Below are 26,447 nucleotides of genomic sequence, written 5' to 3'. Positions count from 1 at the left end.
GAAAATACAAGATAAGCCTGGAGCATCTTGTAGTGCCAGGAAGTCTGAAAGTGCTTTAAAAAAACAACACAGAAAATGATGAGATGTGTCAAAAGCAATCAATCTGAAAGACTTCCCAATGGCTCAAGTTGGAAAACTGTGAGCAACAAAATAAATAATGGTAGCATTGGATTATTACCCAGAGAATAAAATAAATATCCATGAGTCTATACTGATATAAAAAAGATTAAATAAGAAAGAAAGAAAAAAGGGGGAAAAAAAGAATGAAAGAAAGAGAGAAAGAGAGGAAGAAGGAAGGGAGAGGGAGGAGGGGAATCTTCCTCACAGAATTCCAAATAATAACCGCAGCTGGATAGCGTGAAATAGAAAATTGCCACTAGAACACCACAGTAATAATTACTGTGGGCAAGACTGACTGGTGAATGCAAAAACTGTGGGTGAAACTTAAAGAAGAAACAGTACATTTGCAGAACCTCAAAGCATCTACCTCCAAATACTTAACTTCTTTCTCTTAATTTATTTAAAAGTCCTATGACTATTTAAAGCAAAAATTATAACACTGTATTGTGGGATTTATAACATGAGTAGATGTAAAATTTATGAAAACAATAGCACAAAGGACAGACAGAGGTAAATGGAACTGTTCTGTAGCAAGGCTTCCATATTTTACATTGATTAAACTGGTGCACTATTAAGTCTAGGTAGGCTGTGATATGTTAAAGATGTATATTGTAATCTGGAACAACCACTAAAAAGTGCAAAATGTGTGTCACTTAAATGCTAATAAAGGAATCAAACAGCATACAAAAAGCTTTTGTACAAGAATGTTCACAGGAGATGACCTGCAAGTCCCCAGGAGGAAGACGAGCACACTGCAGGGCATCCACAGAGCAGAACACCCTAAGCCGTGCCAAGGAGCAAACGCTGACACACACATGCTGGGTGAGTCTCATCAACCTCGTGCCGAGGGAGGCAAGCTGGACAGAAAACAATACACGTGGGATGATTTCAGCCAAGATGAACCTATGGTGAAAAAACCAGAACAGAGGTTGCCTCGGGGGAAGGAAAAAATTGCCTGAGAATGAACAGGAAGGAGTTTTCTGGGGGTGTTGGAAACATTCTATTCTTAAAGGGGTGAAGGTTATGTGGGCATGTTTATTTGCCAAAACTGTAGAATTGAGATTTGTGCCTTTCACTGTACATCTTACCTCCACACACACACAAAAGACTAAAAGAATAATAAAGTGAGGTGGGAATGGGATGGAGTGTGGATGAAACAAAAATGGCAGATGATTAGTAGTTGTTGAAGCTGGGTGATGGGCCTACTATGCTATTTTGTTTTTTTGTATATTGTTTAAATTTTTCTGGCATCCACAGAGCAGAATGCTCTCAGATATTGTTCTGTAATAAAACAGAAATTTTCTGTAATAAAACACTTGTATAAGAAGACAAACTTGATATACAGTGTTTTTTGGTAAGATATTGGTTACCTTTGAGGAGGAAGGAGGAAGAAAGGGATTGTCCAGGTCTGAGTGAAGCTGCTGCTAGTTCTTGGTCACACAAGTGTGTTCACTTTATAATAATTCTTTGAGGTTTACATGGATGACTTCTGCATATATTTCTGTACGCATGTTATACATCAATAAACGTTTTAAATCCTGCATATTTGCACAAAGATCCTAACTCAATATCTCAGAATAACAGCAGGGTTTTGTTTTAAAGTGGAACACATTCACTCATGACATCATCAGATGGATTTTAATACTCCCAAGTATCTATTAATGCCCTCACCCTGTGTGGTCCCCTGGGTCTTTCCATTCTTGCCTCAATTTGGTAACTGGCATGGTTTTGAGATTTTATGATGTCATCTTTCTCCAGCAAGTTCCACTCCCACGATGATGCTCACCAAGGCCTCGACACCTAGCACAGTGCAGTGTTCACAGCATGCATTCAAGACCTGTGGGACTGGGTTGAATGAGGAACAAAACGAGGAGCACATGATGTTCGTAACTTATGTCTAGGTGCCATATCATGACTTAGGAAATTGGTAGGGTTTTTCGATAGATTTGCTATGTTTTCTAATTTTTCCTATTGAAAACAATGGGAAATAGGGTCTCAGAGTTCTTTCTCAGAGACAGTCTGACATTTCAGGCACAGATTACTGACAATTATTAATGGCATATGACTTTCCCACCTCATCTTAGTTTTAAGTTTTTAACTCCTTACTTCGGAAATGACATAACTTTGCTTCTTCTAAATCTTGTAGTAATACTGATGCTCCAGAAAGTCGGGCCACGGATATTCTGCTGTTGTGCATCCTCTCTGCAAAGAAGTGGAGCTGTGCATCCACCAGTCTGAGAAACATGTGGTGCTGTAGTATTTGGAGTCAGAGTAGCTAAATGGAAAAATGACTTCAGAGAATTATCACCATAACCCCCAACAGCAACAAATTATTTTGCTTAATTATTTTGTGATTCTGAGGGTATATTTAAAAAGGGATATTAAAACTGGTTGCGAAGGAGCCAGCCCTATAGTAGAGCAGAAATTGCATATTACCTTCCTACACAAACTTGCCTAACATAGTGGGAAAGAGCAACGAGAAGTTTTGGTGCTGTTGCCTGTGTTAACGAGGCCAAGAGGTCCACACTGGGATAAAGAAGTCCAGTGAACAAGCCTGTGTGCAGCGTCGGACAAGGGGCATGAGTGTGGTTACCCAAAGTGGCTTAGGGGTCACTTACCAGTGCATCTGAGTTTCCTGTCTGTACAATGCAGGAATTGGGGCTGTGCACTGTGATGTTTTCTCCTTTTTATGACATGTCTCAGGGCAGTCTTTCTAAGATGCCTGACCAAGGTATGGGCCCTTCAGGTGGGTGGGGTCCAAAAGGAGGATCTCTGCAGCGACCCTGACCACGGGGTCCCGAGGGAGGATCATGGCAGCCTGGAGGGATGCAGGGGATGGTAGGACCGGTGGCCTTGAAAAGGCAAATTCCAGGATCCCAGGCACCCGGTATTTCCATTTTAGATATTGAATTTACTTTTCAAATACTGACCAGGGTGCTTCCAATAGGGCTGCAAGCATCCTCAGCAACAGCTAGTCTGGTGAGCCCCACCCCTATCTGAGTACCGGGCTCAAGGGATGCAGTCCATCCTCACTGCGCATACTCTGGGGGGTGCACAGGGCATGAAGGGTGGGTGTGGTATAGAGAAGAGGCGGGGTAGAGAGTGGGGTGGAGAAGCAGAGGATTGGGGCCCAGGGACGGAGTGACGAGGCAGGAATTGGGGCCCCTAGCTGTGCATGCTGGGAGCTTTTGTCTCTTAACTGCTCCCAGCAGGCAGCCTGAAGGGCTGCAGCACTACAACTCCCAGGATGCTCTGGGCACAGGGCGGTGCCTAGCCCTAGGGGGAGGAACAGGGTGGTGTGTGTTTGGCTGAGGGCAAAACCGTCATTGGCTGCAGACACTTGTCCTGCACCTGCTCCACGTGGACTGAGCCCCGGAGGGATGTGATGGGACAAGAAGGACCAGGGAGTTAGGAGGGTGTGGCAGCTGCATGGGCAGCCTCTGGCCTGCAGCGTGCAACTGCTTTTGTCCAAAGTTGAAGCCAGACTCATCCCTCTTCCACACCGCCTCCCTCCGTGGCTTGATTCCTCCTCCCACCTGCATGCCTGTGGGTCTTTCCACAGCCTCCTACCTAGTCCAGGGCCAGGTGCTTCTCTAAAATGCTTATGGGAACTGGTTTGACATCCCAGAAACTTTCCACTTTCCATGTTGCCCTCTGCCTTCTCCAGCCAAAGTGCCAACATTTCATTAGCTTTTGGGAGAAATTCGCCCTTGTGGCCCCTCTTACAAGCACAACTTAAGAGCTTTGCAGGGTGGTAACATTGGATGTTGCTTGCCTTTTTTGCAGATGTGGAAGTTGAGGCATCCTTGATGTTAATCACTGGTTTCCCCACGATCCGCTAAGAGCAGAGGAGAACAAGCCAATTCCCAGGAAAGTATATAGTAGGCCATTTTCACCAACCCATTCCAGTGCAGAGGCCTCTGAAACAGCATCCTTAAGATGAGAATAGCTTAAGCATTTTGCCCTTTAGATTGATCACCTAATCTCAGCTCAGGCCTGAGTGGCCAGTCTCTCAGAGACACAGGTGACGACTCTGATCCCTCAGGAAGAGACCGGTGGTCCACCTTTGGGAGAGGGATGTGTAAGGTAGACAGCACTTGGGCAGCATTTGAAATTCGTCAGCTTTAACATCTCTGCTTTGGATTCCGGCAAAGTTCCCGGATAAACACGCCCAGGGATAGTCAGCTGTACCGTATTCTTTAAAAATTGATTAGAATAGTGAAAGGAACAGAGCATAAAATAGCTTGCTTATTTGCAAAAGATGAAATGCAAGCAAGATCTTCTTGTCAATTTTTTTCTGTTTATTCTCTTGGCTATACTGTACACTTGAATGCAGAAATAAAAAATTTGAATGGCCAAAATCTCTTTTCCTGAGATTGGTAAATTAATTTAAAAGTTCTATTGAAACCTGTGGAGGAGTGGTTAGCAGCTTTCACGACTTATGTCCTCCCCAAAAATCTGGGCATTGATCTACATGAAAAAAAGTCCTTGTTTATATTACACATCCCAGTAGGTTACATTTCCGATTCCTGAATGTGGGATATTATCAAAATAACTGAAAAACCTGGTCATGGAAACTGGACCCTGTCACTTTGTCAAGAATTTGCCTCTTTATGAATAAATGACACATGAATTCTCTAACACTTTTGTAAAATGTTATTTTGTAAAATGGACGAGAAACTCTGTGGTGTCTCTGAATGTGGCAAGACAGGGAATTCTCATTAGACCACATCCTCGGATTCTTCTCTCGTGTTCAATAGGCCCAGGTGATAGTGCGTGTGGTCAGGTGCAGCGCTGCTCCCCCAGCGCCCAGTGTTCCATCCTACTCTGGCCTGTGCATTTTTCAGGGGGTTCTGACAACACTCGTCCACAAGGGTTGGAAGGAGACATTGAAACATGAGGATATTCATCAACTTAAAACAAGAATTAATGGAGAGGAAAGTTTTGGGGTGTGTGTGCTCCGATGCACTGCTGTTGAGGTGTGGCTGCAGTGACCACTGTGCTCCCAGCGTCCCCACAATGGCTTTCTCAGAAGTTTGATCTCCTAGCGCAACCACAACAGCTGTTGACAGAGCTGGGAGCTCATCGTGGTTCAGTGTCTTCCATCAGATTTTGTGGCTCTTACCCTCCTCTGCTTGCCCCTTTCCTTATTCCTATCTGCTGTGTTGATTGCTTTGTAGTTGTTTCCTAGGAGCCACTGTGTGTAACTGTATTTCGCAGTGTCTTTAGGGACCCACCCTCACTACACGAGTCATTGTACAACATTGACTTATCCAGGTGTAGCCCGTGTTCGTCCTCTCCAGTGGAGCTGTGAAGAACCCTGCTTAGTCAGAGCTCCTCTCATTCTCATGCTGCTTATGAAGCTGGGCATCTCGTCTTTGGTCTCATTAACATTATTCTTTTCATCGATTATTCTGAAGTCAGATACAACTTTGTTAATAATGTGGACACTGGCTGTCACAGGCACTTTTATGTATCTTCCCCAACAGCTCTGTGAAGTAGACCTGTGATCCCCATTCTACATGGGGGGGACACTGAGGCTCAGAGAGGTCGAGTAGCTTCCTTCACTTCACAAAATTTCTTGGTACATTTTGAATCTCCACTTGGAACTCCGCCTCTCACCCCATCCTGAGTCCATTATCTGCTTGATGGCAGTCACCTTGCATATACAGGCCCCGGGCAGGCAGTGGACTAGTTGGGCGTGGTCCTCCGGCTTATCCTGGGAAGGTTCTAGGTTTACTGCGAGAGCTGGAGCAGTGGACACTGACCATCACTCGCCTGGAAGTTTTGTTATGTAGAAATACTCCACTGACTTTTTGCGGGTGTCATGTCTTCTTTGTCTTCATTGCTCCCCTGGGCTTTCTCCTACAGTCCGTGCTGTGCAGTAACATACAGTACAGAGACTGGTGAACATAATACTGTTGCCCTGCACAAAATGGCCACATCACTCATTTTTCTAATTATGAAAGAAATACACCCTGTTAAAAATGTCAAATTACACAGATCTATAGAAAACGAAACCCTCCACTTTCATCCTCTTCCCTGAAAACTCACTGCTCTACTCAGAGGGAACTGTTGTTAACAAGGTGGGGTTTATTCTTCTGGACATTTCCTATGTATTTATAAACACACATAAAGTTTTTTAACATAAATTACATAACTACATCGTTTTGCAATTTGCTGTTTCCCAAACCATATATCATAGACGTTTCCTGTTATCAGTGCACATCATTCTAACTTACCATTTTAAATGTTTTAGAGGTATTCCAAAGAACAGGAATACCATAATCTGTTTACTTCTTCTTTGATAGAAATGGGATTACATCCAGTTTCACTATTGTACATAACGCTGCAGTAAGATCATTGTATGGAATTTATTGCACCGCTATTCAACTGCTCAGTTTGCTTTGTTTCCTTTTAGTGAGAGACTATGATATATTTTTAACATTTTTATGGGAATTATTTTATAGGGAAATTAATTTTATCACTGAATAAATACATTTATGGGGAAATTGGCCTTCAAGGTCATCCATCTCAGTATTCTGGAGAAAAATCTTGAAACTTAGAAGGTATTATGCTTGCTCCATCACATTCTAACGAGTCATGTTAACAATTTAAAGTTGAATGTTTGAATAGCCTCTACTCTCTCTGTTCAGAAGGATGACTTTTTCTTGTCTTGAAAACTTCTGACTCCAGGGGCTCTCAGTTGGACTTCAGAGAGGATAAGATATTGGTGTCACATCTGTTTCTCTTCAGCTGTAGGCTGAATCTTCCAAAGATCATAGAATTGAGCATGGTCCAATCGATATATATGATTTGGGTCAAAAATTCAAAGTAATGAACCCAAGATAGGAATCTATAACTTTGGTTCTTAATAAAGAATTTCCTTTGAGGACCTGCCCAGTGGCACAAGCGGTTAAGCCCACACACTCCGCTGCAGCGGCCCGGGGTTTGCCGGTTCAGATCCCAGGCACACAGCGATGCACCGCTTCTTAAGCCATGCTGTAGCAGTGTCCCATATAAAGTAGAGGAGGATGGGCACGGATGTTAACCCAGAGCCGGTCTTCCTCAGCAAAAAAGTGGGGGATTGACATTGGATGTTAGCTCAGGACTGGTCCTTCTCACACACACACACAAAAAAACAACAGAATTTCCTTTGATATTCTTAAGTCTCTGCGATTACTAGTAAAAACTCACCTATTGGTGAAGAGATTTGGTTCTGCTGGCAATGTCTGGCTTGAACATCCATAGTTAAACCTGCCACATCTGTAGGTAGATTAGACTTGACCTCTTGATGACCTCTGCCCTTGGTCTTTGACAGGGGAAAAATAAGAATTTTAAAAAGCTGCTGTTATTAGCACTCAATGCTAGAAATGCCCATTAAAGAGTGAGTTTCATTTGGTAAACCAAAGGGAATATAAGCAAAACAATGTCTTTAATATCTATAAAATTTCAAAAAATTCTCATTTTTTAAAATGTAACTCTGTTTTTGCCACAGTGAAAACTGTGTATATATAGGAATGAAATATTCCTCTGTTCATTTCTTAAGTTGTTTCCATTGACTTGGATTTATCCTCTAATCCGTATTCCAACTGTGAAAGAATGTCTTGGTCCTTGAAAGAAAAGAAGCCATTGAAATTTGATTTTCTTTTAGCTCGCCATCCTACAGGTTTGAGGAATAAATGATCATGTAATGACACAATGATTTTGAAATCTAATTGTAAATTAGAGAGGTGTAAGGGATGATTGAATGGTGTTTCATCCTCATGGTCAGGGGTATTGTACACATGGACATGTAAACACGATTCAGAAAGCTGCTTCAGCCCCGTGACATCCCCGAGAACCACAGTTCAGGGAGGATCTAGGCACACAGCCATCTGCCTCGATCTCCTGGGTTACATGTAGATCCAGCTGTCTTGAAAGTGGCTTTAGAGCAGCTATCTATTTCTCCCCTTCCTTCTCTCCAGCTTATCTCAAAAAGTCTTGACTATCATATTTTAAAGTAAGACCAATTATAGTTATTTATATGAGCTTCTTGATCATTATTGCAGAGTAATAATCAGGCATACCATTAAATATCATTTAATTGATCTAATTAAATTTGTTGTACCTTATAATTGATTAGAAAACTAAGTTTAGTTTAGAGTTTCATATTCACCAAATCTGTTAATCTACTTACAACTGCCATGTGCCTCACTCCTCTTAGAAGTGTATCTTTGGCCCATCACAAGATTTTAATGAATGAAATCATCATAAATTAAGATAATGTACTGTCTTTTGGATGATAGGGAGGCAGATGGGTCCATTTTGGAAATATGCCCATCTGTCTTTGCTCCCCATGGGAAGTTTCTGGTCACTAGGTCTCCAGGTGGCTTGCACAAGCCATAGGTCTGTAATAGCTTGGTGCCTCTCCTTCTAATTGGGGTAGAAATAAAAGAGGTCAGAGAGCCTTATTAAAGTTTTGGTTGCATGAAGTCTTCTATGAAGACCATCCATGCATATTGTTCTGGGTAACTCTCTGTTCCTAGGACTACTAGTTACTTAAAGTGCTTGTCAGGAACTGTGAAAGGCCTGATATTTTACCTTACCTGCAAGTTAATAAGTCAGTCTACCATGGTCTTATAGATCTTGGCAAAAGACATGAGACCCATGGGTCAGAGACAAAGGACTTAATGTCACAGCAATAGCAGTGGCCAGAGTATCAGCATTTGCACCGGTTCACTAAATCCCACTTCTTACAGGGTGATACACAGTGGGCCGGGTGACATGCAGAGGGTTGCAAGAACTCAGAGCTTAAGGAACTCAAATCTTTGATAATGGGCAGGAAGTTTGCTGACCTTTGCCCCAGAGAGGGGTGTTATTTCTATTATACTGGGCAGTAAGCAAGCCTGCCCTTTGCTCCAGAGGAGGTCACTATTTCTGTCTTCCAAGGCTGACAGCTCTACACACATCCTTGAAAAGATAACCTGGTTTTACTGGCTTTCAAAGATAAGCTTGAATGAGAATCAATCATCATTCAGTTCTTCTGTTTCCTTTATTGAGTGTGCAAATATGCTCTTTTCTCTGTAAAGTTCACTAACTTTATTCATACATAAGGGATGTTTTTGGTTTTATTTATTAAGTTGAAATTTTCTTATTAGAGCAAATGATGAAACTATTATGGGTTGGATCTGAAAGTATGCTTTTCCAAGAAAAGGTGAATGATCAGTGCTCATAGAACTTTGCCACAAGGAGCTCATAGCAACTTAAATGATTTTAATTTGATTACTGTTTTGTACAACTTTCTTCCATCTTACTTCATCCTCTCTGCTTCCAGTAACTCTCATATGGGAATGGGGCAGTTTCAGGGATTCACTGAACTCATTTACAATATTCAAATGGTTTTCTCTGTTATATTGTCTTTATTGAGGTAATGTTGACATACAACATTATATTAGTTTCAGGGGTACAACATAATGATTCATTGTTTGTATATATGTTGAAATGATCACCACAATAAGTCCAGTTAACATCCGTCCCCATACATAGTTACAAATTTTTTTCTCTTGTGATGAGGACACGGTGTATTTCAAGGTGCAGAGGAATCAACGATTATGTCTTACTTTTCCATATACAGCTTGATGGATTTGGACCTAAGTATACACCCTTGAGACTGTCACCACCATCAAGGCCACAAACATATCCATCACCTCCCAAAGTTTTCTCTCAACTCCTTTTGTACTATTATTCTGTGGTAAGAACTCTTAATATCTACTCTATTAGCAAATGTGACGTATGCAATACAGTCTTGTCAGCTGTAGGCACTATGCTTGTCCTACATCTCCAGAACTTATTTATCTTGATAACAGAAATTTTGTATCCTTTGGCCATCAGCTCCTTATTTATCCATCCCCCCAGCCCCTGGTAACCACCATTCTAACCTCTGCTTGTATGAGTTTGACTATTTTAGATTCCACATATAAGTGAGTATTCGCCTTTCTCTGTCTGCCTTATTTCACTTAGCATAATGTCTTCCAGGTCCATCCATGTTGTCAAAAATGGCAGAAATTCCTTCTTTTTTCAAGGTTGACTAATATTGCATTTCTTTTTCCATTCATCCATCAGTGACATTTAGGTTACTTCCGTGTCTTGGCTATTGTGAATTAGCTGCAATGAACATTAGAGAGCAGGTATCTCGTTGAGACCCTGATTTCAATTCCTGTGGGTATATACTAGAAGTGGGATTGCTGCATCATATGTTAGTTTTCATTTTTGGAGGAAGCTCACTGTTTTCCATAATGGCTGTACTAATTTACATTCCCACAAGGGTTGCTTTTCTCCACATCCTCACCAACATTTGCCATCTTTAGTTTTTTTGATAATCACCATCTTAACAGGTGTGAAGTGATAGCTCATTGTGGTTTTGTCTTCCATCCTTTCACTCTGAGCCTGTGCTTGTCTTTAGTGCTAAGATGTGTTTCCTGAAGGCAGCATATTGTTGGGTCTTGCTTTTTAATCCATCCTGCCACTCTGTATCTTTTGATTGGAGAGTTCAATCCATTTACATTTAGGGTAATTATTGAAATATGAGGGTTGAATGTTGCTGTTTTGTCACTTATTTTCTGGTTCTTTTGCATTTCCTTTGTTTCTTGTCCCATTTGTTTTGGACTGCCAATTCAGTTTGGTTGTTCTGTCTTATGATTCTTCTAGTTTTCTCTTTGTTTATCATATGTGGTTTTAATTTGATTATTTGTTTAGTGGTTACCTTGAGGTTTGGGCAAAAAATCTTCTGTATGAGATAGTCCATTATCTGATAGCCTCCTATTTCCTTATACTAAGTCAATTCAGTCACTTTCCTCTTCCCCTTCTAAGTTGCTCTTGTTATACCTTATTCTATCTTGTGTTGTGGCTGTGTGTTTACAGTGATGAGGTTAAATTTATTTTTGGTGAATTTCTTCCTTTGATCTTTGAGTTTAGTATTTAAGTGGTTGCTAACCTATTCCGGTAAAGATCTACTATTTCTCTGATTTTGTCTGCCTACTTTTCTCCTTACTCCAAGCTTTGTGTTCCCTTTCTCTTCTTGTTTTCGGGCCTGAGGGCCTTCTTGAGTATTTCTTGTAGTGGCGGTCTCGTGGCCATGAACTCCCTTAGCTTTTGTTTATCTGGGAGAGTTACTATTTCTCCATCATATTTGAAGGATATTTTTGCTGGATAGAGTATTCTTGGCTGAAAGTTTTTGTCTTTTAGTATTTTGAATATATCATTCCAGTCTCTTCTAGCCTGAAAAGTTTCTGTTGAGAAATCCGCTGAGAGCCTGATGGGAGTTCCTTTGTACGTTATTTTTTGTTTTTGTCTAGCTGCCCTTAATATTGTTTCTTTGTCGTTGACCCTGGCTAGCCTTACCACTAGGTGTCGTGGTGAAGGCCTTTGTCTGTTAATATATATAGGAGTCCTGTTGGCTTCGCTTACTGGTATTTCCTGCTCCTTCCCCAGATTTGGGAAATTTTCAGCTATTATTTCCTTGAATAGGCTCTCTGTTCCTCTTTCCCTCTCCTCTCCCTCAGGAATACCTATAATTCTTATGTTACATTTTCTAATAGAGTCCGATATTTCTCGGAGTCTTTCTTCATTTCTTTTTAGTCTTAGTTCTCTCTCTTCTTCCATCTGGAGTATATCTGTATTCCTATCCTCTAAAGTACTAATTCTTTCCTCCATATTGTCAGCTCTGTTCTTTAAAGATTCCAGATTCTCCTTTATCTCCTCCATTGTGTTCTTCATCTCCATCAGCCCTGATAGGTTTTTCTTTATGATTTCAATCTCTTTTGTGAAGAAACTCCTAATCTCATTGAATTGTTTGTCTGTGTTGTCTCGTATTTCGTTGAGTGTTTTTATGATAGCTATTTTGAAATCTCTGTCATTTAGTTTATGGATTTCTGTGTCTTCGGGGTTGATTTCGGGGTGCTTGTCATTTTGTTTCTGGTCTGGTGATTTCATATATTTTTGCATTGTGGTTCCTGTGTTGGTTTTGGTTTTCCTCATCCTGGAAGTCTCTGGTTGCACTTTCCACCTGCCGCCACTGTGTGGTGGTGAAGGGCTGTGTAGTCTAAGCCCCCTGCGCTCTGCCCCAGTTTTTCTGCTGCGATCCGCAGTTTTGTTTTGTTTTGTTTTGTTTCTTTTCCCCACTGCGATCCACGGGTCCAGTCCAGTTTATTCAGGTCTGCCTCGGACCGCTAGATCTGGTCGAGCTGCAGACTCCGGGTTGTGGGGAGGGGGGAGCTCTCTTTTGCCCTCTGGGTCCCTGACGTGGGAGGCTTCTCGTTTGCCCCTCTTTATCCGCTCTCTGGGTTGCTCAGATGTTGATGGTAGCCCTGTGGCTCCTCTGAGCCCTCTGTGCGGGAGTTTCCCACTGGTTGAGAGCGCCCGAAGAGCTGCAGTTTCCCGCCGAGGGCCGCCCCTCCCCCCTCTCTGGGAGCCGCGCGGACCGGATCGCTGATCTGATGGGGAGGGAGCGGAGTTCTCCTTACCTCTCCCCACTTCCTCCGGGGGCCCAGCACGTTCCGCTCTCAGATGTGCGGCAGTGTGGATCCCTCCGCTCCAGCTTTTGACTGTCTGGGATTCCGTTGTTTGTCTGTGGCTGTTACTTTTGTTGTATTTTGTGGGGGAAGAATTCACGGGAAAGCTCACTCCGCCATGATGCTGACGTCACTCCTCGCTCATTGTGGTTTTGATTTGCATTCCCTAATTAGTGATGCCGAACACCTTTTCATACACCTATTGGTCCCTTGTATGTCTTCACTGGAAAAAGTCTATTCTGGTCCATTGCCCATTTTTTAATTGATTTTTCTTTTTGTTATTGACCCAACACAAAAAAAGAGAACAAAATTTTCAGGCATTATGGGTGCTTCCCAGTTGATGCAGATGGTTTTGTTTTTACAATGGTACCAAAAGATAATGTTTCATGTTTTTTCTTCAGTTTGTTATAAGACCAGCAGTAGCTACGGCATGGCAGATAATTGGGAACGTCTTGGTTTGGAGGTTTACAACATAAATGAGTGGTAAGGAATTTTTTATTATTCCAAGGAAAGTATTGAGATCATAGTCCATGGAATCCAGGATTGATAGGTGTAGGAGGAACTTAAGGTGGGGATCGGTGATCTGGAATTACTTCTGATCTTGAGGAACAGGTATCTACTGTATGAGTGTTTGAATAAAAGTATTAGAGATCAGGAATTTGTGGTGAGTGAATACGTTTTCTGAATTATTTACTTTTGACCATAACCGTTTGGATTATGTGAACATCTGGGACATGGGAGTAAGTCGTTAACAGGGGGTGGTTGATAATGTCACTATTGATTTAACTTCTATGAACACCAAGTGGTCAATGGATTAAGCACATGAGTAGTCAGAAAACACAGAAATGGTAGGATTTAGGATTTAGTAAAGGTTTGGGGACCGACTGCCCTGAGAGGGAGTGTCAGGACTTGTGCGGTTTAGAGTGACAAGGACAAGAATATAATAGAAACACACTCAAACAGGGAGGGGTGTTAACAGGATGGGGGAGGAGAAATGATCTGGAGTAGCCTTAAATTTTGACCTTGAGCTTTCTGTTCTTGATGCAAATTTGCCTGATGACATCCCAGGACACAAGTCAGATCTATCCCTGGAGGACAGAGGGAGGGTGGAAGTACAAAACAACCAGGATAATTGTCCTAAAAAGTCAGGGTTCCTTTGTCATTTGACCCAATTTCATGATTTATTTTTGTAAGGTAAGAGGAAAAGAAGGATGATAGTTACGTCTTCACAGAGGAAGCAGTGTAACTGTGGGAACCAGTCCAAACCAAAGCCTGGTTTAAGCATCTTCAACCCTTTGAGGATGTCCAGTGACATATTCAAGAGGCCGGATACTAGAATCCCATCCCATTCTGGCAGTGACGGGTCTCTGGGAGGACACTTTGGACCAGCCCCACCCGGTCTGCTGGCCCGAGAGACCACAAGGACTCCAGGCCTGCAGCAATGCAGGAAAACTGGTAAGTCCTTTCAATCTTGCCAAAGCGTTGCAAAAACTTGCACCTAGTCACACAGGTGAATCCCTGCCAGGTGTGCTCGCAGGTAGTCTGCATTCCAGGTTCCATGCCCACTCCTGCCGGTCTTCAGATTTGGCAGAGATGATTCCAGGAGCTGATCTGGGCATTCCACAGTTCCACTGCCAACAATTTCTGGCGACTGAGGAAGGTATCAGGAAGGAGGAAAGGGCAGTGAAGAGCACAGGAGAGAGACTGGTGGTAGCACTGATGGCGGACAGACTTGCTAGTGAGGCAGAGAAAGTGAGGGGCCAAGAAGGCCGTCCTGACAGCAGATGAAATGGAGCAGGCACCTCAGTGAGGTCTCTTGGCAGCGTCCCTAATGTTTCCTTGCTTTGAGCTCTTGAAACTTTAAAACATACCAATACGTTTCTTTTATTAAACTCTGCTGCGTGAAATAGAAAATATAGACAGTGGTTTCTTTCTGAGGTGAGAGGTTGAGTTTCAGGTGAGGAGAGAAAGATCTTCTTTTTTCATGCTGTTCTCTCATTTTCCTTTACTATGCACATTATTTATTTTTACTTTCAAGTCAGCAGAGAGTTATCAACGTCACGGGATGATTCAGTTTTTCCCCACAGTCACAGTAAAACCTACTTAAAGTGGATTATTCTTTTTGTGTAATATTCCAATAGATTCCAAAATATTAGTTCAAAAGCACTTCGATGTCTATGTTCTCAAATTAGATATTTACTTCTAAGTCTCCATTTTTATGTTCTTTGTTGCATGCTACTTCAGAGTTGCATCTAAGGAAATACCAGATTTCCCTCAGTTTTTTAGATCCATATGTGTTGGAAATTTGATTCATGTAGATGGACACGGCAGTTAGGGGATCGTGCTATTATCAAAAGAGGCCTTTTCAGCATCAGTAATCTGACAAGAACCCACTGCTTGTTGGGATTCAATTGTCTATTTGGGGGATCAATCTTTCACTGTTGGCACTTCTCTTTCTCTTTGGAGGGAAAGTATGGCCTTCCCAGTTTTTTCATTACCAAACCACTTTCCTGGGTGGTTATGCTGTGTCAGGAAGGGCCTGGGATGCCGGGAACCAGAATTCATCCTCAGCTTCTGGCTGTCCTGAGAAGGCTTCCCTGACAGAGTCCAGCCTGTGTGTCTGGGTGACACTTGCAGCCATCAGAAAGGAGGCGATAACTCACAAGTGCCAAGCGATTCATCTGGCCCTCGTCTTACAGGGTGTTCCCAAGGGAAGAGCTTCAAAATGCCACTTAGTAACCCTTTGAAAGCTTCTAGTCATGTGGTGGGTTCTCGGTGTGAGCTCAGAGCAGTGTCTATTCACCACCAGATGGGGAGCATTTCAGTATTTTAATTGGTAAGGCTGTGTTCATGTACGTCCATGGATCATCAGTTCCGTGGCTTTCCCTGCTGGAGCCCCCCACACCCCCGTCATACCTGATCTTTCAAAGCTCCAAACAGGGTTCACACCCCAGCAGGTGGTTGTAATGTAACCACAACACAAGACTGGGGAAAAAATCACAGACACCCAGGGTTGACACACTTTAAGGGCTTGGGCCCAGTTGCCCCATTTGGACGAGTTTGGAACACCAACACTGAGTGTGTAAACTTGAGGATTGTCCAAGACCATGGACCTCAGAAGAACACGGGCTCAGAAGTCACCTTGGACAGCAAGGGACAATGTGGGGTCACTGACTGGCCAGGATTATGGTCCCTTATCCTGGCAAAGTAGAGCTCACTCGGGATCCATCAGGCCAAGTCAGGAAGGAGGTTTGGGGCTTTCTAGGGAAATTCTGTCCTAAAGGGAATTGCATAAGGAAGGCAGGGGTGCTGAAAATCCTAGTTCACAGGGAGCAGTAATGTTTATGTAACAAGGCCCAGCTGTAGCCTTAAAAGCTGCATCACAAATCTTTCCTCCTGGATACAAATCAAGCAGGAAAAGGAATTCAGGGTCCTGGACAAGGATTCCAGCAGGATTCAAATCTAGGTCAGAGGTGAACATGGAGCCCCTAGAGGGCCCTCAGGAGGGAAAGTCCTGCCTGCCTTTAGTCCATCTGCAAATGAACTTCCGCGGGTCTTGTCCTCTCAACGTGCACATTTTGATCTTTTTCCATTGTTTTCTCCACTTAGAGCTGATATATTCCCAGAGATTGAACTAGAAAACAACAAGTTCCTAAAATTTGGTCAAAAGAAACCTCAAGAAGAGAAGCAGAAAACATTCCCTCTTCCTCCAGAATTAGGAAGGCAGCCCCTGCCTGTGGCATGACATGGTCCTGCGTAGTGCTGTTTTAAAGTCACCCACATTTCAGTGGTTTTTTTCTCTGCCTGTGAAAGTACCTTCAACCTTTAAATCTCAGGAGAAGGGGTGGTGGGCTGTGTCTGCTCCTGGAGGAGCTGAATGATACTGAAATGAACTGGTCTTCGGTGTTAGGGGGACTTGGGATTGTCCCCACTAGCCAGAGAAGGGGTTGGCCCTTCTCCCTTCTCCCACATACAATAAGCTGATGACCCGGAAGAGTTCTTGATTCAAGGAGAAATGTGAGATTCTGTGTCTCCCTCACATGCCTACAGAAAGTGACAGAACCACACCACAAGTTCCAGGCTGTAAAGGGAACAGGACTTTAATATAATATTCAAACATGGCATTTATTATTTACAACAAAATAACTACTGTCCCTCCCCAATGGGTTCATAGGTGCTGGGGGATGTCAGGGAGCTGAGATGGGGTCGTCCTCTCTCTCTTGGGCTTCAGGGGACTCCAGGAATCAGCTTACAATGCTCCCCTTCCTGTCAGGTGGGAGGAGCTGGCCCGGTGCATCGCAAGCTTCCCAGCTGTGTCCCGGCTGCTGAGGATGAGGCTGTGATCGTCCACTGGTATGGGGCTCTGTATTGGGTCCTGGGGGCTGAGTAGAAGTGTCGGGTTATCTTGGGGGGCCTCCCTCAGAATCATGGCCACCCACCCTGTCCCCACTGCACTGGGTGCTGCAGACCTTGTGCTCAGTGCTGTTAGCCACCAGTACCCCACTTGTCCCTGCCACGGGAGAAATCGTTTACTATCACCTAGTTCACAGAGGAGGAAACGGAGTCTCAGGAAGCTGAAGAGAGTCACCTCAGTCACAGGACTGCTCAGTAGTGGAGGTGGGATCCCAGTGCCAGCTATCGGACTCCCCAAGGACACGCTTAGCTCAAAGCTTTACTGAACTCCTAGGAGTCAGTCACCCCAGTCCAGACACTCACTCACCCCTGAACTTGATGATGGCCGGCTCTTCTTGGCCTTGAATATTCTGCTGGCCAACTAGATCTGGGGATCCAGCAGGCAGGACAGGCTGTAGCTACAGGGCAGAGAGGCACCTCTGAGCCTACCAGGAGCCACACCTCAGGTGTCCCCCCACTGCCTTCCCAGCAGCTGGAGTCTGGGTGTCCCAGAGTTCACCAAGCAATAAGGCCTGGGGCTGAGCAGGGGGCCATGGAGACAGGCTCTCTGGACTGGCCAACATGGAGAGTCCACCCCTGCCCTCACTCAACTCCTGCACAGCCTCAACTATCATTCTCGTTGAGCAGCTCCATGTCCTGGAATCAGGCCCCAAATCACTCCTCCAGCTCTGGTTGTAATTCTTTGCAACCACTGGGAGCAGCAGCATCTCCCTCATGACTCAGTATTCCTGGGACCAGAGGGAAGGAGAGAATGCACACAGGGCCTGGGTGGGAGATGCTGCAGGGGCCTTGTGGGGGGTGAGGGGTGGGGCAGGGGACCAGTCCTGGCAACGCTCCTTCCCACCAGTTCTATCCAGGCTCTACCTGTTCTCAAAATGAGAATAATCAGCCCTTCCTCCAGGAAGTTATCCTTGATGCCATCCTCCCCTCAACCAACCCGCCAATTGGATGGGTCTCCCACTTCTCTGTTATCGAAGTCTTCCACTCAATGTAAGACACAGGGGGTGGAACCAGGGACTGTTCTGCCCAGAGGGTCTCTGATTTCCACCTCCTTCCCCTCCCCTGCAGGGAGTGCCACAGCTGCTCACCTCAGTCCCTTTCTTAAGGTTGATCTCATTCCCCTGGAAGGTGGAGAGCCAGAGTCCATCAGACAGAATGCCATAGACTGACTAGCCCCTTATGTCCACCCCTTCTCATGGTGCACGACTGCCAGGTCCCCAGAGGGGGCGGAGCATGCAGAGAAAACAGGACTTGGACCTAGGCCGGGCTCTGGGCTCCAGAGAAGGAGGACATGGGGGGAGGCTGAGGGACCTGGCAGCACAACCCTCTCTGATGACAGACTTGGAGGCTGAGGCCTCAGGCAGAGGGGACTGCTCAGCAACTTATGTGCTGCCTGACTTGGGGGGGGGCCGACCCCTCTCTCCCTCCATGGGGAGCATGGGAGTTAGAGGCTGAGTCCAGCTCAGATAAAACCTCACGCGGCTGTGCCATCAGGCAGCTCTGAGTTTCCCCAGCCTGGGGAACCGGAATGGGTGTCTCAGGTGGAGCCTCTGTTCACTCATCTCTAAGATGGGCCTGATGCCCCAGCTCCCAGGGGCCACTGCGAGGCTCCCAGGAGAGATGTGTCAAGTGCTGAGAGCTCGGAGCACATTTCGGGGGCTCCCGCATCCCAAGGTTCAGGATCGTGGTCCTTCCTGCCTGGCCTCAGGTTCACCCACCTCGAGATAATCACCCATCGCCAGACACAGCATAAGCAGGTCACCAAGGAAAGTGCCAAGATAGGGGACGACACCTTGTGACATTGGGGTGCGGGTGGGATGAGCCCTTGCTCTCAAGTCGACCCCCTGCAGACCCTCCCCTGAAAAGTCCACAGCCACAGCCTCCTGGCCCACCCCAGGGTTCCCACGGGGAACAGCCTAGGACCCTTACTAGCCTCCCCTCAATTCCTCCTTGCTTCACACCCCAAGAACACCACACCCCTCCTCCTCCTCTCCCAGGGCAGGCTTCTAGCAAATCACAGGGTATGCGGTCCCTGTCCCTCCCCACAACAAACCCATCCTGCACCAGCTCTTCCAGGCCATCCCAGTCACTTCTACTGGGGGATTCGGACACTGTGGCACCAAGAGAAAGGGCCCTCCTCTCTTGATTTGAGGCCTCCAGCTGGGAACGCAGAGCCCCTCCCCCACAGGCACACTCACCTGCTGCTGCTGCTGCTCCTTCTCCTGCACCCTCTGGGGGTTGATTTCCGGGGGGCAAACGTGGAAGGCCCCTCCTGTCAGGGTCGAGGACAGTGTCAGTGAGGCCATAGTCCCCTCACCGCATTTCTCTCCAGCACCACTCGCCTCCGACACTGGACATCTGACTCGAGTCAACTGGTACCAATGCCACTCCACCCTCCAAGGTCTTGTGATTCCAGAACAAGCCCAGTTTCAACTCTCTGAGTGTAAGCTTGGGCTTGCGTCCTGGACTCCCTGAGCCTGTTTCCTCATCTGGAAAGTGTGAGAACTCCAGCTACTTCACAGGTTCTCCTGAGGACTCACTGTGGCATGACTGTCATTGCTGTTCTTGCCCTCACCCCTCCAGGGAGCAGGCAGAAAGCTCCCACATTCCTTTCCTCCCTCTTACCTCATCACCCCCATGTGAGGCCTGCACCACACGATCACCATCCTTCCATTTCCCTGATGGGGAGACAGAGGCCCAAACAGGGGCAGTGAGTTGCTCAGGGGCCACAGAGGAGAGGCCACTTGGCCCTCCCAGCCAGAGACCCTGTTCCAACATCCTCACCTAACCCCCAGCCCCACCACTGACAACAGTCCTGACCCCCGAGCTCTCGAAGCTTGGTCGTGGGCCGAGGCGTGGATGGAGAGGATGTGGTGTCTTGGGAGTCTGGTTGAATGGCTCCTGCCTGCCCCAGTCTCGTGGAGTGTCTGGCCCCCAGGCTGGGGCAGAGGCAATGCCAAACCCTTCTCCTCCCCAAGGAACCACTCAGGATATTCCCCTGCACTGAACTCTTTCTTTATCCACTCAGAAACTGGACCCCCAAGGTGCCACCTCTGATCAACAGGGAAGGGGTGAGAGGACATTTTGCTTCCCTGTTTACATGAAGCACCTAACTTCCTTTCAGCAGGATCCACTAAGAATCTATCAGTTGCCTAGGCGCTACTCATAAGCCACCTGGGGTATATGTCATTGCCAACCAGGCATTCAGGTGAGACCCCGTTGTTGACTCGAATGACAGTTCTAGGCGTCCAGGGGGGGTCCCAGAACGCACACACATCTGTCTCTGGTCCAGCTGTTCAGATCCAAGGATGAGCATCTTGTTTGTCCACCTGGGCCAGGGGAATTCCCTGCTGTGCCCGTCCCTGGGGTAGGCAGTGTTCCCTCCCATTGGAGACATGGTGAAGATAGAAGGAGCAGCAGGGGCCTGGCTTCCTGAGGACAGGTTTAGGCTGAGGGATAAACCCACCCAACCACCCAACAGTCTGGGAGAAGCTACATTCAGCAGGACGGAAGTGCATGGAAGCCAGAAATCTGCTGATGGCGCCAGCTCGGCAACTCGCTCTGGAACAGCACAGCCAACACCACTGTGTCCCATGACCAGGGCCTCCTGCCCACAAACGGCACCCCACCTGCCCATGGGCCAAACAGATCCCTAAGCTTGTTAACCTGGACAAGATAGATGGGAACGTTTCAGAGAAAGTTCAAGTGAGAAACTATCAAAACCACAGCTTGCCCAGTCCCCCTCCCCCCGTGGCCCTTCCTCTCTTTCCAGACCCCCAGCCTCCACTCTACCTTGGTCATCAGTTCTCTGCTCAAGGACTCGTCTTGGCTATAGTGCTCCTTAAGTTTTTCAGAGCGCTGCCTGAGGAGAGGGGAAAGAGGGAAGGATAAATTTAGGGATAATGTGAGGGGTCTGAGTGCAAATCTTTTTCTTTGACAACCTGAGAGATTCAAACTGCCTGGAGGAGTGCTCTCACTGGGCTCCTCTGAGGGCTAAGGTCTTGTGAGACTGGGAGGGGGCTCTCCGGTTGGTCACTGGGGTCTCCATTCCCCCGCTATACAGAGCAGCTCTCTTTTGACCACTTTCAGTTTCAACTGGGCATAGAGTTCTGTTGCTATAAACACTTGAAAATCTCCAATGTGGCTCAACCCAGTACCTGACATTTAGAGAAACCGAATCCTGAAGCAGAATTGGTGCACTAAGGACACCAGGAGACTTAGAGACCCACCGCTGAGGCCCAGGCCCTGTTCCAAGCATTTGCTGCCACCCAGGAGTTCCCAGCTGACTGAGGGGCCAATGGCAGACATACGGGAGATCCCCCATCCACCCTGGTCCTCCTATGGAGAGAGGCCTACCCACCGGGAAACTTCCTCCATGTGTTCTTCAGGTGGCATATGGATGTTTTCTGCAGAACAGAGATGACAGTGCAGGGCGAGGAGAAGTTCTTCAGGATCTTGCACTCCTGGGGAAGGGAAGAGAATGAGCTGTGAGGTGGGGCGCTGGAGCCCTGCTTGCTCTAGCTTCAGTCCCCTTCTATTTAAATCTCCTCTCCTGGATGAGACAGACGCTCAGGGAGCCCCAGAAGGGCACATTTAGGACCCAAAGAGTAACACTCACAAGGAGGAGGATTTTAGCTCAACCCAGGGAGGGAGCCAGGTAGGAAGTGAGCATCCCCGCACTGGGACCTGGAGTCAAGGTCAGCATTCCCCTGGCAAGAAGGGCCTAGGGACTTGCAGGGGCTTAGACCACACACTGCAATCCTGGGATCTGATAAAGGTGGAGGCAGTTCCCAAGGCTCCAGAGAGGGGCTCCACTGGGCCTCCCACAGCACACCTGGGCCACCTGGATCCAGCGCTCCACCACCCTCACCCTGTCCTGTGCCATCATGCTCGGGTCCCCGAGGCAGGTGGTGACGACGTGGCTGGCCACCCTTCTGAAGTGGTCGATGGTGGCCCGGACGGTGTGTGCCAGGTGCTCATTGCTGGGCTTGTTCCTCTTGCCCCAGGTGGAGCCCAGGCACTGAGAGGGCACCACCTTCCGGAAGAGCTCCTGGGGAACAGGGGGAGTGTCACCCAACATTGCCACACCCCAGCTCTGTGTCCACATCCACAAAAGTCCCACACAGGGGTCACAGTTTAGAGCTGGAGCTCAGGAAGCTCATGATGTGGCCTGAGCCTTGTGAGAGTCCCTGGCTTTTCTTCTCTGTCCACTGAGGGTACCCAGAGAATGACCCAGGACCCAATACTGGCAGGGAAGGGAGAGGGACATTTGCATCCAGCCCGTCCTGGCTAACTCCAAGCTCCAGATGGTGGCTCACCTCGGCTCATCCCAAGGGGGCATCTTCCAACACACTGATCCCCCTCTGGTCACACTCCCCATTCTGATGCACATTCTCCCCTGGCAGCTACAACCACGGGCCTTGTCTGTCTCCCTTGTAGTGGAGTACACATCAGGTGTCTAATAAGTCCTGAGGCTGTTGAGCTTCCTGAGCAGACGGTTGGGCCACCAGGGACCTGGCTGCATACAGTGAGTTCCCCTCCACTACTGATGTGCCGGGCCCTGCTCACCCTTCCTTCTCTTCAAGGAGCCGGCACAGCCACTCTGTGCAGCAGGTCCTGTTAGTGTCCACCTCTACGCTCTGCAGGTGGAAAGCAAAGGCTTAGGGGCTCAGAAAGTTGCCCAGGTCGTATGGTTGGTAAGGGGTGGAGCCAGGATTCGGGCCCAGATCATAGGAGACTGGATGAGGTCTGGGGCAACGATGGCAGAGGGAAGGCCTACCCCATCCCTCCCTCAGAGCCCAGCTGCTCACTGCATCCATCACGATCAACTGCTCCACCACCAGCTTAGGAGGGAAGGCCGTAGGGTTGGGTTTCTTCTCACACTTCTTAGCCACAGGTGGAGATGGACTTCCCACTAGAAATGATGGTCCAGGTGACTCCAACTCAGCAGCTCCCACTCCTGCTGGAGCCCATGTTGGCCCTTGCTCCACCTCCAACACTGCTGGTAGAGGGGACACTGGCTCCAGTGCTAGAGGGTGTGGTGTCAACGGAGCTGGAGCCAGCTCTACCTCCACCACTGCCCACAGCTCTGCTTCTGCTGCTGGCTGAAACTCTGGAGCTGACTCTGGAGCGGGATAAAGAGAAAGGTTCACTCACATAGCTGACTTTCCATGTGTCCTTCTAAATACAGGAAAGATCCCACTTCTCTTCCAGGAATAGAAAGCCTGCAGTCCCCTTTAGCCTCTGGCTCTGCCTCAGTGGCCTCCTAAACTCACAACAGACAAGGGAAATAGGGTCAAGGGAGCACAGCTCTGAACCAGACAAGGTTACCTGCATGTACGTCCCCTTTAGCTTGAAAAAGAGACAGCCCCTGACTGGTCCCACCCTAGTTCTGGTCCAACCCCATCATCTCAAGGTCCTGAGTGTGGAGGCCCTCTGCTCCTGCTCTCATCTCAGAGCAGCACTGGATGGTGTGGGTGGCCTCATGTACCTGCTCCTTGTCTAGTGAGTTGGTGGAGTTGAAACCATTGGGCAGCTACTCGACGACCTCCTGAGTGGAGTTCTGCAAAGACTGCCTGGGAGCTGGGCCAGAGGGAATCAGGGGTGGCCTGCACACTGCCACTGAGGCCAACCCCCAAGAGAAAGTCTGCTCCTCAGTTCAGGCACAGAGGGCATCCTGGCAAAGATTTTTGGTCAGGGAGGGAAGGAAATGAAACCTCTAGGGCTCAATAATATACGAGTAGAGGAGCTCACCTTCTCATGCTGTCAGCCATGATCTGGGGTATGAACGTGACAGACCCACCAGGTTTCCGACACCTAACAACAAGCTCCTGCTTAGGAATGGCCTGTCCCACATACCCTGCCTTCCGCACTCCACACAGACACACAAACACACACACACACACACTATGAGGGGCCTGGAGTGTGGGGTTGATCAGGTGGGATCACCGTTGTGTCCTGGCCTGCACTAGCCTTTCCTGGGCTCCCCCATGTTACCCTTCACTGCCTCCTGTCAGACACCCAGAGGCGTCAGGGATGAGGGCTGAGCCAACATCGGCAACAATCAAAAAGATTCTCTTTCTGGGTTTTTTTGAGGCCAGATCCTGCAAAAGTTTGGATACAACAACAAAACATTTTTGCTTCTTGGCTGTCTCCATTCAAGTGAGCTGGATGGGGGGCTGTGGGTGCCTGGTTACCAGAGTTCTAAGATCTGTTGAGGCCTAGGACCAAGGAGATGGGGTCATTTTTCAAGATTCCTTTACCTGGGACCCTTACCTCAATCAGATTTCTCCAGAGCTGCCCATTGAGCCCGGGTTGCTCACCCTCCTCTCTCATGTCACTTCCTGAACTGTACACAAGGAGCCTACACAGCCCTAGCCACAGTTCCCTGGAAACCTAACTCAGGTCCTAGCTTTGAGGAGACAGAGATGAATGCAGACCTCCTCTTTCTTACCAGTTCTGCATCCTGGGAAAGTCCCTGTGCCTCTCAGGTCCTCCCTAGTCTCCAAACCTGCACCATGGGGATCAGGCTAGAATCTACTTCCTAGGGACCTCACCCGGTGTATATGAGATAATATCTATTACCCCTGTGGGCTGGTGTCACATGTACCTAAGGCACAAACTTAGAGATGGAAGAATAACAAGAAGGGGTGACATGTAGCACAGAACACCACTCAAAACAGGCCTGGATTCTAGCAATGTGATATTGGAACAGTCACTTCCAACTTGGCCTCATTTTCAGGTCAGCATCATGAGGGGTTTGAAACTAACGGAAATTTAGACACTGCCTTCTGTGGCATAAAACCATTCAACTGTTTCCTGTTTTATGGAGAATGAGACCCAAGGGCCTCATCTTGGCCTATGAGGTGGGAAGCCTCCACAATGGTACCCAGTAAACCCCACTCATGGCATAGCCATCCCCGTGGAACCACTAAGTAGTTAGTAACTGGCTTATGAACATAATAAGAGCCAATGTGATGGGATGTCTTGTCTAAATTTTAACTACACAAGTCTCTCACTTCCTCTTACTCCCTCTCTCATGTTCCATCTCTCTCTCTCACTCTGTCGAATCCCTGTAACTGAGGAATCAAATACCAGTGTTTTGGGACTGCCCAATGTGGAGGCCTATAGAGGAGAGAAGCACGGGAGTGCCCAGGCCAACAGACAGAAAGGAACTCAGGCTCTCAGTCCAAACTGAATCCTGAAGGCTGAGAGTGACCTTGGGGGCTTGTCCTCCCCCAGTTGAGCCTCAGTTGAGGCCACAGCCCCAACCTGTTCAACTCAGTGAGGCAGAGGCACCCAGCTAAAACGTGCCTCATTGCTGATACACACAAATTGTGAGATAGTCAACATTTGTAGTTTTGAAAAGCAAGGTTAGGGGCAATGAAGTCAGAGAGGGAAAGGTAACTGACACAGCCTACCAGGCCCTGGCCCTACCTTCCACCCCAGCTCCTGTTCTCTCCTCCCAGCCTCCCTCCAGCTGCACTGGCCATATTTCTGACCTCCTCTGGCCAAACTCACTTCTGCCTGTGAGACTCAGGACCGGTGGTGCCATCTCCCTGACACACTGCTCCCAGACCCCTGAAGTGCTGGCTCCCTCTTGTCATTCTGGTCCCAGCAAATGTCACCCTATTGAGGCCTTTCAGACCCTCCTACCAAGTGACGCCCAACCCTCCCTCACAGCCCCCTGCTGTGTTTCTCTACAGCACTTGCTGAGAGGAACTTACCCACGGCTCTCAGAATCAGTGACAAACATGGAGAACTCAAAGGTTTTGCGGGTACCAATGCCTGTGTTTCTCATCCCCTAAGCCATCAGATGTCTCCTTTGGATCCCACTGCTGCCACCAAACTGGTACAAAGCAAAATAAAACTGAGTAAATTTTAAACATCTTATCGGCTTTATTCAACAGTTCATGAATCAGGCAGCATCCAGTCTAGCAGAGAGAAAGGAGCTCCAAGGAGCTGTACAAAATGAAAGACTTTTATAGGCAGAAGGGAGCAGGAACAAGGAAATTACACTACACCAAAAAGAGGGTTGGTTACTGCAAGGTTACCTTCCTTTAGGGGATGGCAGGTCTCTATTAGGAAGGTGACCTACCTGCTGCTCATCAGGCGATTCCCAATTGACTGGTTTATGATTCTATTCCTGGGAGGGCAAAAAGTCTAATTAAATCTCGGCTTGTTGATGTGAGACTTAGGCTAAGTGGCTCTATTAGGGCCTGGTGTCTTGTTTTATTATTTTATTTATTTATTTTTTTTGTGAGGGAGATCAGCCCTGAGCTAACATCCATGCTGATCCTCCTCTTCCTTTTTCCTGAGGCAGACCAGCTCTGAGCTAACATCTATTGCCAATCCTCCTCCTTT

The 26,447-nt window shown here is 47.1% G+C and overlaps 1 long non-coding RNA gene across 1 annotated transcript; it reads right to left on the bottom strand.

Moving 5' to 3' along the window:
* Positions 1-21,448: 21,448 nt before the first annotated feature.
* On the bottom strand, positions 21,449-25,929 carry LOC131402227 (uncharacterized). Its single transcript, XR_009218436.1, has 5 exons — positions 25,811-25,929; positions 22,895-23,208; positions 22,653-22,723; positions 21,955-22,134; positions 21,449-21,547 (listed from the first exon to the last, which is right to left on the bottom strand). It is a non-coding gene; the product is annotated as an uncharacterized LOC131402227 (long non-coding RNA).
* Positions 25,930-26,447: the final 518 nt, after the last annotated feature.

This window comes from Diceros bicornis (assembly GCF_020826845.1).
Source record: "Diceros bicornis minor isolate mBicDic1 chromosome 32 unlocalized genomic scaffold, mDicBic1.mat.cur SUPER_32_unloc_2, whole genome shotgun sequence".
Lineage (NCBI taxonomy): Eukaryota > Metazoa > Chordata > Mammalia > Perissodactyla > Rhinocerotidae > Diceros > Diceros bicornis.
Note: the sequence above shows the minus strand (reverse complement) of the source record. Positions and strands in the feature narration are given on the sequence as shown.